This window comes from Puma concolor, chromosome D4 (assembly GCF_028749965.1).
Source record: "Puma concolor isolate L17-30 chromosome D4, mPumCon1.1.hap2, whole genome shotgun sequence".
Classification (NCBI taxonomy): Eukaryota; Metazoa; Chordata; class Mammalia; order Carnivora; family Felidae; genus Puma; species Puma concolor.
The window spans coordinates 84,784,595-84,798,057 of record NC_141679.1 but is presented as its reverse complement, the minus strand read 5'-3'; the positions used below and the strand labels follow the sequence as shown (position 1 = coordinate 84,798,057).

The 13,463-nt window shown below is 39.5% G+C and overlaps 1 protein-coding gene across 7 annotated transcripts in view; it reads left to right on the top strand.

The window, feature by feature from the left end:
• SCAI (suppressor of cancer cell invasion) overlaps positions 1-13,463 on the top strand; it is a 158,103-nt gene that overhangs the window by 36,913 nt on the left and 107,727 nt on the right. Inside the window, exon 2 of one of the 7 annotated variants that reach the window (XM_086684009.1) lies at positions 12,839-12,983. The exons of the other annotated variants lie outside the window; for them this stretch is intronic. The gene's annotated coding sequence lies outside the window, so the exon portion shown is untranslated. The remainder of the gene's footprint in view (positions 1-12,838; positions 12,984-13,463) is intronic. 7 annotated transcript variants of the gene reach the window in all.

Here is a 13,463-nt window from a genome sequence, read left to right as displayed (position 1 = left end):
TCACCCTTCTGCACGTTGCTGTCCAGTTCTCCCAGCACCATTTGTTAAAGAGACTGTCTTTTTTCCATTGGATGTTCTTTCCTGCTTTGTCAAAGATGAGTTGGCCATACGTTTGTGGGTCTAGTTCTGGGGTTTCTATTCTATTCCATTGGTCTATGTGTCTGTTTTTGTGCCAATACCATGCTGTCTTGATGATTACAGCTTTGTAGTAGAGGCTGAAGTCTGGGATTGTGATGCCTTCTGCTTTGGTCTTCAAAATTACTTTGGCTATTCGGGGCCTTTTGTGGTTCCATATGAATTTTAGGATTGCTTGTTCTAGTTTTGAGAAGAATGCTGGTGCAATTTTGATTGGGATTGCATTGAATGTGTAGATAGCTTTGGGTATTGACATTTTGACAATATTTATTCTTCCAATCCATGAGCAGGGAGTGTCTTTCCATTTCTTTATATCTTCTTCAATTACCTTCATAAGCTTTCTATAGTTTTCAGCATACAGATCTTTTACATCTTTGGTTAGGTTTATTCCTAGGTATTTTATGCTTCTTGGTGCAATTGTGAATGGGATCAGTTTCTTTATTTGTCTTTCTGTTGCTTCATTGTTAGTGTATAAGAATGCAACTGATTTCTGTACATTGATTTTGTATTCTGCAACTTTGCTGAATTCATGTATCAGTTCTAGCAGACTTTTGGTGGAGTCTATCGGATTTTCCATGTATAATATCATGTCATCTGCAAAAAGTGAAAGCTTGACTTCACCTTTGCCAATTTTGATGCCTTTGATTTCCTTTTGTTGTCTGATTGCTGATGCTAGAACTTCCAACACTATGTTAAACAACAGCGGTGAGAGTGGGCATCCCTGAATGACTAAAGGATTTAAATAGACATTTCTCCAAGGAAGATACATAAATGGCCAATAAGCATATAAAAAGATGCTCAACATCATTAGTTATTAGGGAAATGCAGATCAAAACAAGGAGATACTGCTTCATTATAATAAAAGAGAAAGACAAGTACAAGTGTTGGTGAGGATGGATTGTTAAATGAGGTGCTCGCTGTGGCAAACAGTTTGTCAGTTCCTTAAAAAATTAAGAGCAGGGGCGCCTGGGTGGCTCAGTCGGTTAAGCAGCTGACTTCAGCTTGGGTCAGGATCTCGTGGTCTGTGAGTTCAAGCCCCGCGTTGGGCTCTGTGCTGACAGCCCAGGGCCTGGAGCCTGCTTCAGAGTCTGTGTCTCCCTCTCTTTCTCTTCCTCCCCTGCTTGTGCTCTATCTCTCTCTGTCTCTCAAAAATAAATAAATGTTTAAAAAAAAAAAAAGTTAAGAGCAAAAAATAACCATGTGACCCACCAATTCCACTTCTAAGAATATACGCAAGAAAACGAAAATGTACATTCATGCAAAAAGTTGCACACAGATTTTCAAGGCAGTGTTATTCATAATAGTCAAAAAATAGAAACAACCCAGTTGTTTATCACCTGATGAATGGGTAAATATGATGTGGTATATCCATACAATGAAATAATATGCAATTATAAAAGTACTGATACATGCTACACCATTGATGAATTTTCAAAACATTATGTTAAGTAAAAGAAGCGAGTCACAAACGTCCAAATATTGTTGTAGGATTCCATTTATATGAAATATCCTGTATAGACAAATCCATGGAGACAACACTGATCAGTGGTTGCCATGGTAGGGGAAAATGGGGAATGACTGCTAATGGATATGAGATTTCTTTTTGGGGTGATGAAAATGTTCTGGAATTTAGATAGTGGTGATTGATGTAGAATTTTTGTGAATATGCTAAAAATCCCTGAGTTATAAACTTTAAAGAGGTTATACCCTTCACGGCATGTGAGTTATATCTCAGTTAAACTGTTATTAAAAGAAAAAAACCCTAAATGTTATGAATGGCTTACTTTAATGACTAATAAGAGATTGTTTTGTGATAAAATATGAATTGGAATCATAAAGCAATTAACCACCTCCAGATTGGGTGATGACTGAGAAGCAGTTGAGAAAAAATTGCATAAGCCTTCGGCAGATACCAAATAAAACTTGGCATTTATAATTTATATAGTAGCTCCTGTATGGCCAAACATAAGGTAACATTTTTGTTGTTTAGGCTAGATTTTTTGGGGATAGGACATTGTGATATAAATTTGAAGATGGTTGTTAGCTTGAAATGTGTGTTTTGTTCTTGTAACAGGTTTTTACTTAGGTGGGTTAAAACAATGATTGTACAATGAGAACGTGAGAAAATAAAAACTGTCCCTTTAATTCCAGTTCACTGTCAATTCATTCATTAAACAGACAGAAGAAAGAACTATTTTGGCCGTAAATGTGTTCCTTCGTTATTGCTTAGATAGAAACAGATGCTCTCTTTTGGGAAACATGAATTACTTTCAAGAAGGTATTTAGCGGTTTTGCCCCATCGGCTTAGGTCAGTATTTTCATCTTACACTTGTCATTTGCTATTTTGGATGAATATTTGTTTTAAAAAATAGTTGAGCCATGACCTGAGTTTTTGGAATTGTACCAACACTACTATAGTAATTTTATACAAACATATCCCTTGCTTTATCAACATTCATTTATTGCTAGTCTGTGCTGGGTTTTAATGTGATAATGGAGGTCATAAGTTCTATTCATGTGATTAGCCACTCTACAATTTCCTTTAATCATTAGAAAAAAAGATGTAATTTTACAGTATGATTTGAGCCAAGGGGTTATGTTATTTGAAGTAATGCTAAAGCTCTCCTGACTTTGGGAGGATGCACGCTCAACTGGTTCATTTGGGAAAGTATTTGACTGAGGGCCAACTAACCATTTGTGTCAGCTCTAGCCAGTAGCTTCTTCGAGATAATGATCTTAAAGTGATCTTAGATTTCTGTTGTAACAAGTAGTGCAAAGAATTTCTGTAAAGTATACTGCTAGAAACTATTTTGGAGCATTTGTGAATTTTTTGATTTGTTGGTTCTTCGTTTAAAGTGTTAAGAGCTGGCAAATTTGATCTGACAGGCAGAATTAGACTGCACTCTTTTGGGGGTGGTGGTGATGTGGTTGGATTCTAAAGCCTAGAGCCTAGAGGAAGTGATGGCAGGAGTAGAACTATAAATCTCAAAATGCTAATAACCTCAGATCCATTCAAGACTCTTCTCCATTAAGATTTGGAGCTAGCTCTTTGAAAGTAGTTACAGCCTGTAATGTGTGTACCTCGTACTAGAAACTCCTTTGTCATTTTTCCAGTTACTTCTGCCAGATGGGTTTTAAAATACTAAGAAAAATATGATGTCAGCTCTTTTGTACTTTGGACTAGAATGATTTTGTTCTCTTGTCTACTTGAAGAGTCCAGTTGAATCCCTCTTTAGTGACTGGCTTTTTTTTTTTTTTTTTTTTTATTGCATTTTCTGTGTGTCCATTTCCACTTGTGGTAATAATCCTGTTGGGATGCATATTACCAGCTGTACGTGAAGGTGTAGCTATATGGAGCATAAAATCAGATATGCTTCCTGCCTTTGGCTCACAATCTAAATTTAGTAGGCGAGAATCTCCTTTCCTAGATGTCATTAAAAATAGAAGATACCCATCTGTCTGGAATGGTTTAGATACAATTCTGCCTACAGGCTTGGAAATGAACTATATAACGTTGACTTTCTTTTACCCCTAGAATTCTTAGAAAAATAATATCTTCTTTAATACAGAAGGCCAAGAGTGTACAGCTTACAGTGTTGATCTTAAATGATCCTGTAAGTTTATTACTACCAGGAAAACCTAAGAGAATTGAATTTTTAGGAGAAATAAGATGAGACAGTATCACTTGATTAAGAAAATTGGCTTTGAAGTAAAAGCTAGTTCCAATCTTATATTTACAATTTACTAACTATATGAGAGAATTATTTAATTCCTCTGAGACTGTAACCTCATTTATAATGTTGAATACGTTAAATTAGTTAACGTTTGTAAAGTGCTTTCTTCAGTGCCTGGCATGTAGAAGGCATTTTTTGGTGGTGGTAGTTACTATTGTTTATTGTATTGTAATAAACATAAATTGTGGTTCTGTTTCCCACCCCCCCCCCCCCCCCAAATTCTGCCATCTTGCTATTAAAAGATCTGACTGTGGAGCTCAGGGTATAATGGAGTCAGAGATAAACAGAGAATCCCTGGGGGTACTTGGAGTGATGGAAATCATTTAGAAGAGTACTGAAAGTCACACCTAAAGGACTGCTTACGTTTGAGGGTTTCAGAAGACCCCGGGAAATAGAGAACACTATCATTGAGGTGAGAGGACAACTGGGAGAGTGATGTCATGGAATTCAAGACATAGGTTGCTCACCAGGTCACATATTTTCTTCAGAAGTTTATTAAAACAACAACAAAAAACAAACGAAAGAAGCTTATTCAAAATATTAAGTTTTTAAAAATTCTTTCTTTATTTTTTGGAGAGAGACAGACAGAGTGTGAGTGGGGGAGGAACAGAGAGAGAGGGAGACACAGAATCCGAAGCAGGCTCCAGGCTCTGAGCTGTCAGCACAGAGCCCAACACAGGGCTTGAACTCACGAACCGCGAGATCATGACCTGAGCCAAAGTCGGACACTTAACTGAGTCACCCAGGTGCCCCTACTCAAAATATTTTAAACACTAGGTGGCGTCAGGTAGTGCCCTGAGGAAACCATTGAACTGGGCAGATAGGAGGTCTTGATCTTTGAGAGAATAGAGAAATGGCTGTAGACCCAGATTTTATTGGACAGAGAAGTCAGTATGAGGTGAGGAAAGTGAAGGCCATGAGTATAAGAAGGACTCTTACGAAAATTTAGTTGTATAGAGAAGGAGAGAGATAAACCTAAGGAGGTGGAGAAAGGATTGGGGTTTGTTAGCTTTGTTTAGGAAAGAAAAAAATGAGCATGTTTGTGGAGTATGAGGGAGAAATTAAACATATAACCAGATCATTGATGGGCAGGTTGTGGTATGAGACAAGTGGGAGTGGAATCCAGTCACAGGTAGAGGCCGAGATGAGCAGCTGTTGTTTTAGGGAAGGAAAGGAGGAAGGCCAGCAAGTTTGAGACAGGAGGGGACAACGAAGAAATTTATGTGTCATGACTTCTATCTACATGGGGAAATGGATAGTGAACTTCCTGAGATAATAACAGACCCCAGCAGTCCTCAACTGAGGATGATTTTTGCCTCCCAGGATATATTTGGCAGTGTCTGAAGAAGTTTTTGATTGTCGTAAGTTGTGGGATGCCCTACCGGCATCTACTGTGTAGAGGACAGGGATGCTGGTGATGCTGGTGAATGACCTAACATGTACAGAACAGCTTCCCCCATCAAAGAATGATCCGGTCCCAAATGCCAGTAGTGCTGCAGTTGAGAACTTGCCCTAGATCAGAACATACCTCCATCAGGATCTTCAACAAAAGCCAACCAATCTAGACAATGGCTTCATATATCCCCTCTTAGAAAGTCACAGTACATATTTTTGGAAGTCTGAAAAATCCTTAGGAGAAAACCTAAACTATTTAACCAATTAACTGTTTCTCTTCCTTTCATAACAAGTGTTAACACTCTGGGAAATTCATTCAGGAAAAGATTGTACATTTGATTTCTTGGCTGGCTGGTATTGTATTTTCATCCTTCTATGTGAAGCTCTTAGTTCAGAATCTGGCATTTAGTAAACCATCAATAAATGATAGTTTCTATTATTACTATTTTCTCTTTTCCAACTGTGAAATCCCAGGCCATTTCTGGTATGTGTTATAAGTTGTAATTTCATTTATTTATTTTTAAAGTTTATTTATTTATTTTGAGAGAGAGAGAGAAAGAGAGAAAGCACACGTAAGGGTGTACAAGAGGGGAAGGGGCTGAGAGAGAAGGAGACAGAGAATCCCAAGCAGGTTCCATACTATGAGTGCAGAGCCTGACATGGGTCTTGAACTCATGAAGCGTGAGATCATGACCTGAGCCGAAACCAAGAGTCAGATGCTTAACCGACTAAGCCACCCAGGTGCCCCACGGATTGCAGTTTTAAGGTTCAGGTAGTCAGTGTGAACCATCAACACAAAAGACAAAAGATTCTTCTCATAGATCTGTAAAATCTACTGATATTTGTGCTTTAAAATCTAACATTGGAGTATGGTGGTTCCCCAAAGACTTAAACTTAGAATTACTACATGATCCAGCAGTTCCACTTCTGGGTATATACCCAAAAGAATTGAAAGCAAGGACTTGAACAGATATGTGCATGTATCTGTTCACAGCAGCACTATTCACAATAACCAAAAGGGGGAAACAGTCCAAATGTCCATCCATGGGTGGATGGATAAACAAAGTGTGTTTTATGTATGTATATAAAACATAATATTATTCAACCATAAAAGGAACGAAATTCTGGCTAATGGTACAAGGATGACTTTGAAGACATTATGCTAAGTGAAATAAGCCAGACACAAAAGGACAAATATTGTATGCTTCCACATATATGAGGTACCTAGAGTAGTCAAATTCAGAGACAGCAACTAGAATGGTGGTTTCCAGGAGGGGGAATAGTTGGTCCGTGGGTACAGAGTTACAGTTTGGGAAGGTGAAAAATCCCGGACATGTGATGACTGCACAACAGTGTGGATGTACTTAATGCCACTGAACTGTATACTTCAAAATAGTTAAAATGGTGAATTTTATGTTATGAATATTTTAAACCCCCCCCCCCCCCCCATCTCATGTTAGAATATTTAGCAACCACCACAAAGCAGTCAAGAAGCTCTCTGGTGGTTTAGTGGTTAGGATTTGCCCCTCTCCCAAAGCTTCACAAAGGTCAACAGAGATCAGTTTTAAACCATTGATACTGTTCTAATGGGGCAGAACAGACATAAACAAAAAATACATTTATTTATTAGATCATTAAATATATTTAACACCCCTACTGACATGCACATAATTTTCTCATTTTCATTACTACACAAAACTTTTGAATTTTCAGGTCCAGGGTTAATAATGATAATTCTTATGTTTCATTCAAATAAAAGGTGTGTATTTATTTAGAGAAAAAAAGTGATTCTTTTTATAATTCTCTAAGAATTAACATCATGGTTAGTTTAATTTGGGGGAGTATCTGCATATATACTTTCTCCAAGATTTTTATATGTATTCTTAAAGAATGTTCAGAATGTAGCTAGCAGTATGAGAAAGAACCTCCATGGAACTGCAGTCACTTCCCTACATCTCAAGAAAATCTCCTACAAGTAAATCTGTTTTTATTTTATTTTATTTTATTTTATTTTATTTTATTTTATTTATTTATTTTTTTAAATTTTTTTCAACGTTTTTATTTATTTTTGGGACAGAGAGAGACAGAGCATGAATGGGGGAGGGGCAGAGAGAGAGGGAGACACAGAGTCGGAAACAGGCTCCAGGCTCTGAGCCATCAGCCCAGAGCCTGACGCGGGGCTCGAACTGACGGACCGTGAGATCGTGACCTGGCTGAAGTCGGACGCTTAACCGACTGCGCAACCCAGGCGCCCCGTAAATCTGTTTTTAAAAATTGTCTAAAAATGTTTGTCAAAGGCAATATGGGGCATGCTTATCTAGGGTAATGTTGTTGTTGTTTTAATCTGTGATTTTTCTAATCGAGAAGAAATGGAAAAAGGAGTGAAGGTTTTGATATTGTGGATGTACTTGCTGATTAAGGGATAAGAGCATATAGACACAAACCCAGGAATTATCTTACTTCTGCTAAAACAACAACAAAACCCTCAGATCTTCAGCACTAGTCTGTGTAATTGCTTTCGGCATAATAGCTATTACCTCCGACAGACTGAACGTTTAATCACTAGATTGGAGATTTCCCTTTGCAGTGCACAAATAGGAAAAACACCACCATGGAAGTTTTCTCTCACATCTGACCCTCCTGTTTCTTTTTTTTTTTTTTTTTTTAATTTTTTTTTTTTTTTTCAACGTTTATTTATTTTTGGGACAGAGAGAGACAGAGCATGAACGGGGGAGGGGCAGAGAGAGAGGGAGACACAGAATCGGAAACAGGCTCCAGGCTCCGAGCCATCAGCCCAGAGCCCGACGCGGGGCTCGAACTCCCGGACCGTGAGATCGTGACCTGGCTGAAGTCGGACGCTTAACCGACTGCGCCACCCAGGCGCCCCAAGACCCTCCTGTTTCTTAACTTACCAGCAATGCAACTGCATTTCACTGCCATGCCTCATCTTAACATTCTTAAGTTGTAATGTTACAGATTATTAGCCCACCAAAGTTTTTGATATGTTAACACTGAACAGTTACAAATGAGTACAAAACAATCTTGTCATTCATAGGGTTTTCTTTTAAAGGCTTCTGTTTGATTTTATGCACAAAGTATAGTCATCTTATGGAAAATAAATGTTATATTGCTTTCTTAAATCTCTTTTACACTTGTAATCTATATTTAGTATCCAATAAGAGATCATATTTTCTTATTCTTTTTAAGTTTATTTATTTACTTTGAGAGAGAGAGAGAGAGAGAGAGCGAGAGAGAGAGAGAAAGTGAGAGAGAGCAGTGTTCAAGCAGGGGAGGGAAGGAGAGAGAGAATCCTGACCAAGCTTTGTGCTGTCAGCGCAGAGCCTGACGTGGGGCTCAATCTTACAACCTGTGAGATCATGACCTGAGCCAAAATCAAGAGTAGGAGGCTTAACTGACTGAGTCACCCATGCACCCTTACTGTTATGTTTTCAATTATGTTCTAAATATGTTTGTAATCTTATATAATGTTGGTGTTAAAATATTGAGGTTTCTGTTGCTTGTTTTGACTGTTGTTATAATTCTTGGAGGTTCATGAAACATCTATAAACTCTTCTTCCTTGAAATGTAGGTATAATTCAAGCAACATACGCTTCTGCAATATCCAGAATATATTTTGCCAGTAACAAAAGGGTATTTTTTGGAAACACCAAACTTCAAAGAGCGTTAGACTAACAATACACATACATATCATATAATTCTTCTTTATCTTCTGCCCGCCTCCTTAGATCACAAGACTGTAAAGAAGAACATCCTAACTTTTTACATGAATTTTATATGTATCTTAAATATATTTATATTTGTTTTAGTGTTAATATATTGAAGGCTATATATATGTAGCCTGTCGTATATATAAACTATATGTGATATATTAGTTTTTTTCAGGACTTTAATCTCTTTCAGGAGGTTAATGGTACAGAATCAAGAAGATATAATTTAGCTATTTTTAGTAAATTCTGCCTTGCTTCTATTTGGTATTCCTAGAAGTCAATGTGTATATATAATCTTTTTTCTCATTGATGAACAGAACTGCAGGTATGAACCAAAGAAGTTTCTCTTCTTTGTAAATTCCTTCTTCACTTCTCTCCTCCAAAAATTTTTAAAGTTTGTTTGTTTGTTTGTTTGTTTGTTTGTTTGTTTGTTTAATCTCTACACCCAACATGGGGCTCAAACTCATGACCCCAAGATCAGGAGTCACAAGCTCCTCTGACTGAGCCATCCAGGTGTCCACCAAATGTTTTTGATGTTTATTTTGACTTCAAATTATAGGCAACCATATATCCTGAATAATAATGAGGTGTATGTATATTCTACAGTCGTGGAATATGGTCCATGAACTGTTTTAAGTGAAAAAGGTGAGGTATGTGGTATACCCTATAATTCCATTTTGATTTAAGAGAGTCACCGTCTATTTGATTTTGCACAGGGCAAGGTTTGGCAGGGTGTACAGGTGTAATAACTGTGAGGAACCCTAGGGAATGGGATGGTGCTCGTTGGATATATCCAGTGAGATATATCCTATCTCAGGTTTGGGTCCCTGGAAATAGAACACGGGATGAGATTTCATGGGGGCAGTGACTTACTAGGAAGAATTTCAGGGAAACTTGGTAGGGGTGAGGAAGTGGGTCTGAGAAGAGGGAAGGGGACTGGAGGCCAAGCAAGGGTGCAGCAAGGATCAAGCAAGATCTCGGGGAGGACACTGTTGGCTCAGTCCTGCAGGGGAGTTCTGGAGCTTATTCCTAACAGCTGTCACAATCAAGAACAAGATAAGAAGGTAAAGCCTTTGTAATACTCCTGGCCCCATCAGTCATTGCATAAGGACTGCTGTCCATGGGGAGGGGTGCATAAGTGATCGGAAGTGCTGGCAGCCTGAGAATAGCCTTCCCATAAAGACCTACATTTGCTGGCTGTGGTGAGTGAGAGAGTGCATAGGGTTGGGGAGGGACAGAGCACAGAAAGCCATTGTAGCTGTCACCCAGGTGACACAGGGGTTTAACAAGATAGAGGGTTGGCTCTTTCTCACGTGATGATCTTGTTTGAGCAGTCCAAGGCTGGTATGGTGGCTCCACAGGGTTCCAGGCTCCTTCTGTTTGGTTACCCATATCTGCATAATCTGAGATACTCAATATTATGTCCATATTCCCTTTCAAAAAAAGGGGAAAGGTCAGAGGGAAGAGGGCACATTAATTCCTCTAAGAGCAAGTTCTGGAAGTTACACACATCACTTAAGCTCAAATCTCATTGGCCAGAACTTAGTTACATGGCCACACCTGGATACACAGAAGAATAGTTTTTACTGGTTGGCCTTATGCCTAGTTAAAAACAGGGGACTCTTTTATTACGTAACCATTTCTGTAGAAGGAGAGAACGCAATATTGTAGGACAATCTGTTATAAGGGTATTAATTTTCTACTTTATCGGGATGTAGTTTGTTGGTTTGTTTGGTTTTTAGTTTTAACAATAAGCGTGTCACAGGCTGGGGTCTCCTGGAGGCAGAAGTTGAGATAGTTTGGTGTACAGGATGTTAAGAAGTGCCCTTCTGTCCATCTCTGTGGGAGGGATGGGAAAGAGGCAGGATTTGGCAGGGGAAGAAGTTGAGTTATGATGCTGTCCTGAACAGTAGTCTTAGCTGACCCTACAGGGAGCCTAGAGCTAAAATGGCCTTTTTAAGTTGTCCTGCACTGGGTTGAAGTGGCTGCACCATTATACCCTCAGCTCCATCAGTCACTGAATGTGGGCTACCTTGGGAGGAACATGACCTTGGGCAAGGCAGCTCTGCAGAGGTGATCTTTCAGGGGTGACAGCACTCCTAGAAAATGGGACACCAAGTCCTTCTTTAAAGGGAGAGCTAGGTGGCACATATCTATGTCTGTCACAATGTGTGTGTGTGTGTGTGAAAGTAATTAATACATGTTTATGTATCCACTTATGTTTTACTTTTCAAGTTTTTATTGAAGTATAGTGGACAATGTTATATTAGTTTCAGGTGTACAACATAGTGATTTGACATTTTTGTACGTTACTCAGTGCTCATCATGATGTCTAGTTTTTGAAATAAATGTTTATAATAAAAAAAAGCTAAAATTTACTTAATCATTTCTTCCACAGAGTTTGTTGAGCAGCTACTATGTGCCAGGCTTTGTTGTAGGCACTAAAGATAGGGAAATGACAAAACAAAGTCCCTCCCCTTGTGGAGTTTATGTTACATCTGAAGATAGACAATAAATAAATAAGTAAATTCATGATATGTCAGATGGTGATAATAACTTTGGAGAAAAATAACATAGTATAAGGAAGGATCTTTCTTTTATTTAGAGTAGAGAAGGCTCTCTGATAAGGTGATTTGACCAGAGATAAGAGTGAGATGATGAACTAGCTATGCAGGTATTTTTTTTTAAGTTAATTTTTTTATTTTGAGAGAGAGAGAGAGAGCGTGTGCAAGCAGAGGAGAGGCAGAGAGAATCCCAAGCAGGCCCCTGCACTCTCAGCGTGCAGCCCTATGTAGGGCTTGAATCCACAAACTGTGAGATCATGACCTGAGCCAAAACCAAGAGTTGGACACTTAATTGACCAAGCCACCCAGGCACCCTTTTGGGGATGAGCATAATATGCTTAGATTATAGCACATTTCAAGACAACCCAGTGGCAGGAGTGTGTAGTGTATTGGCATGTTTGGTGATGTAAATCGTATTTAGAATTTTTGCTTTTTAATTATACCCATTTTTGGAAGGCTGCAATAAACTCAGTGAGTGACAGGTCATTAAAAGGGGATAGTGGGGGGAGGAGGCAGGAAAGGTTCTTGGCTGAGAATTATCAGACCTAATTCTAGCCAACATAAGCAGAAGAGGAATTTACTGGAAGGTTTTCAAGTACCTTACAGCACTGATAGAAAGACTGGTTTAATGGTTTAGAAAGCAGGCGGGAACCAAGGGAATCAAAAGATCTGGAATTACTACCAAGATCACACCCCTGGAAGACCTTGGTTAAGGATGTCTGGTTAAGGATGCTGAATGTTTGTGTTCCCCCCAAATTCATATGTTGAAATCAGTGGTCTTAGTAGATGAAGCCTTTTGGGTGTGTTTAAGACATGAGGGTGGAGCCTCATGAGATTACTGCCTTTTAAAAGACGCTCCAGGGGCGCCTGGGTGGCGCAGTCGGTTAAGCGTCCGACTACAGCCAGGTCACGATCTCACGGTCTGTGAGTTCGAGCCCCCGCGTCGGGCTCTGGGCTGATGGCTCAGAGCCTGGAGCCTGTTTCCGATTCTGTGTCTCCCTCTCTCTCTGCTCCTCCCCCGTTCATGCTCTGTCTCTCTCTGTCCCAAGAATAAATAAACGTTGAAAAAAAAAAAAAATGTAAAAGACGCTCCAGGGGCGCCTGGGTGGCTCAGTCGGTTGAGTGTCCGACTAAGGCTCAGGTCATGATCTCACAGTTCGTGAGTTCGAGCCCCGCGTTGGGCTCTGTGCTGACAGCTCGGAGCCTGGAGCCTGCTTTGGATTCTGTGTCTCCCTCTCTCTCTGCCCCTCCCCCACTCATGCTCTGTCTCTCTCTGTCTCAGAAATAAATAAACATTAAAAAAAATAAATAAATAAAAGACGCTCCAGAGAGATCCTTTAACCCCTGTGCCCTGTGTGAGGATACAGAAGAGAGCCCTGGCCTGAACATGCTGACACTCTGATCTCAGACTTCCAGGCTCCAGAACGGTGAGAAATAAATTTCTGTGTTTATAAGCCAAAATACCAGTCTGTGGTGTTTTGTTATAGCAGCCAGAGTAGACTAAGACAGATGCTGTCGCTGCCATTTCTGAACGCTGATGTTGCATCTGTTGGAGGCCTGACTTCTGAACTTGACATTTCTTTTCTTTCTTTCTTTTTTTTTTTTTTTTTAACTTACCATTTCTTATTTGAGTCAGTCTCTCTATCTCAAAGACATTTAAAAAGATTACTCTGAGGGGCGCCTGGGTGGCGCAGTCGGTTAAGCATCCGACTTCAGCCAGGTCACGATCTCGCGGTCCGTGAGTTCGAGCCCCGCGTCGGGCTCTGGGCTGATGGCTCAGAGCCTGGAGCCTGTTTCCGATTCTGTGTCTCCCTCTCTCTCTGCCCCTCCCCCGTTCATGCTCTGTCTCTCTCTGTCCCAAAAATAAAAATAAACGTTGAAAAAAAAAATTTTTTTAAAAATAAAAA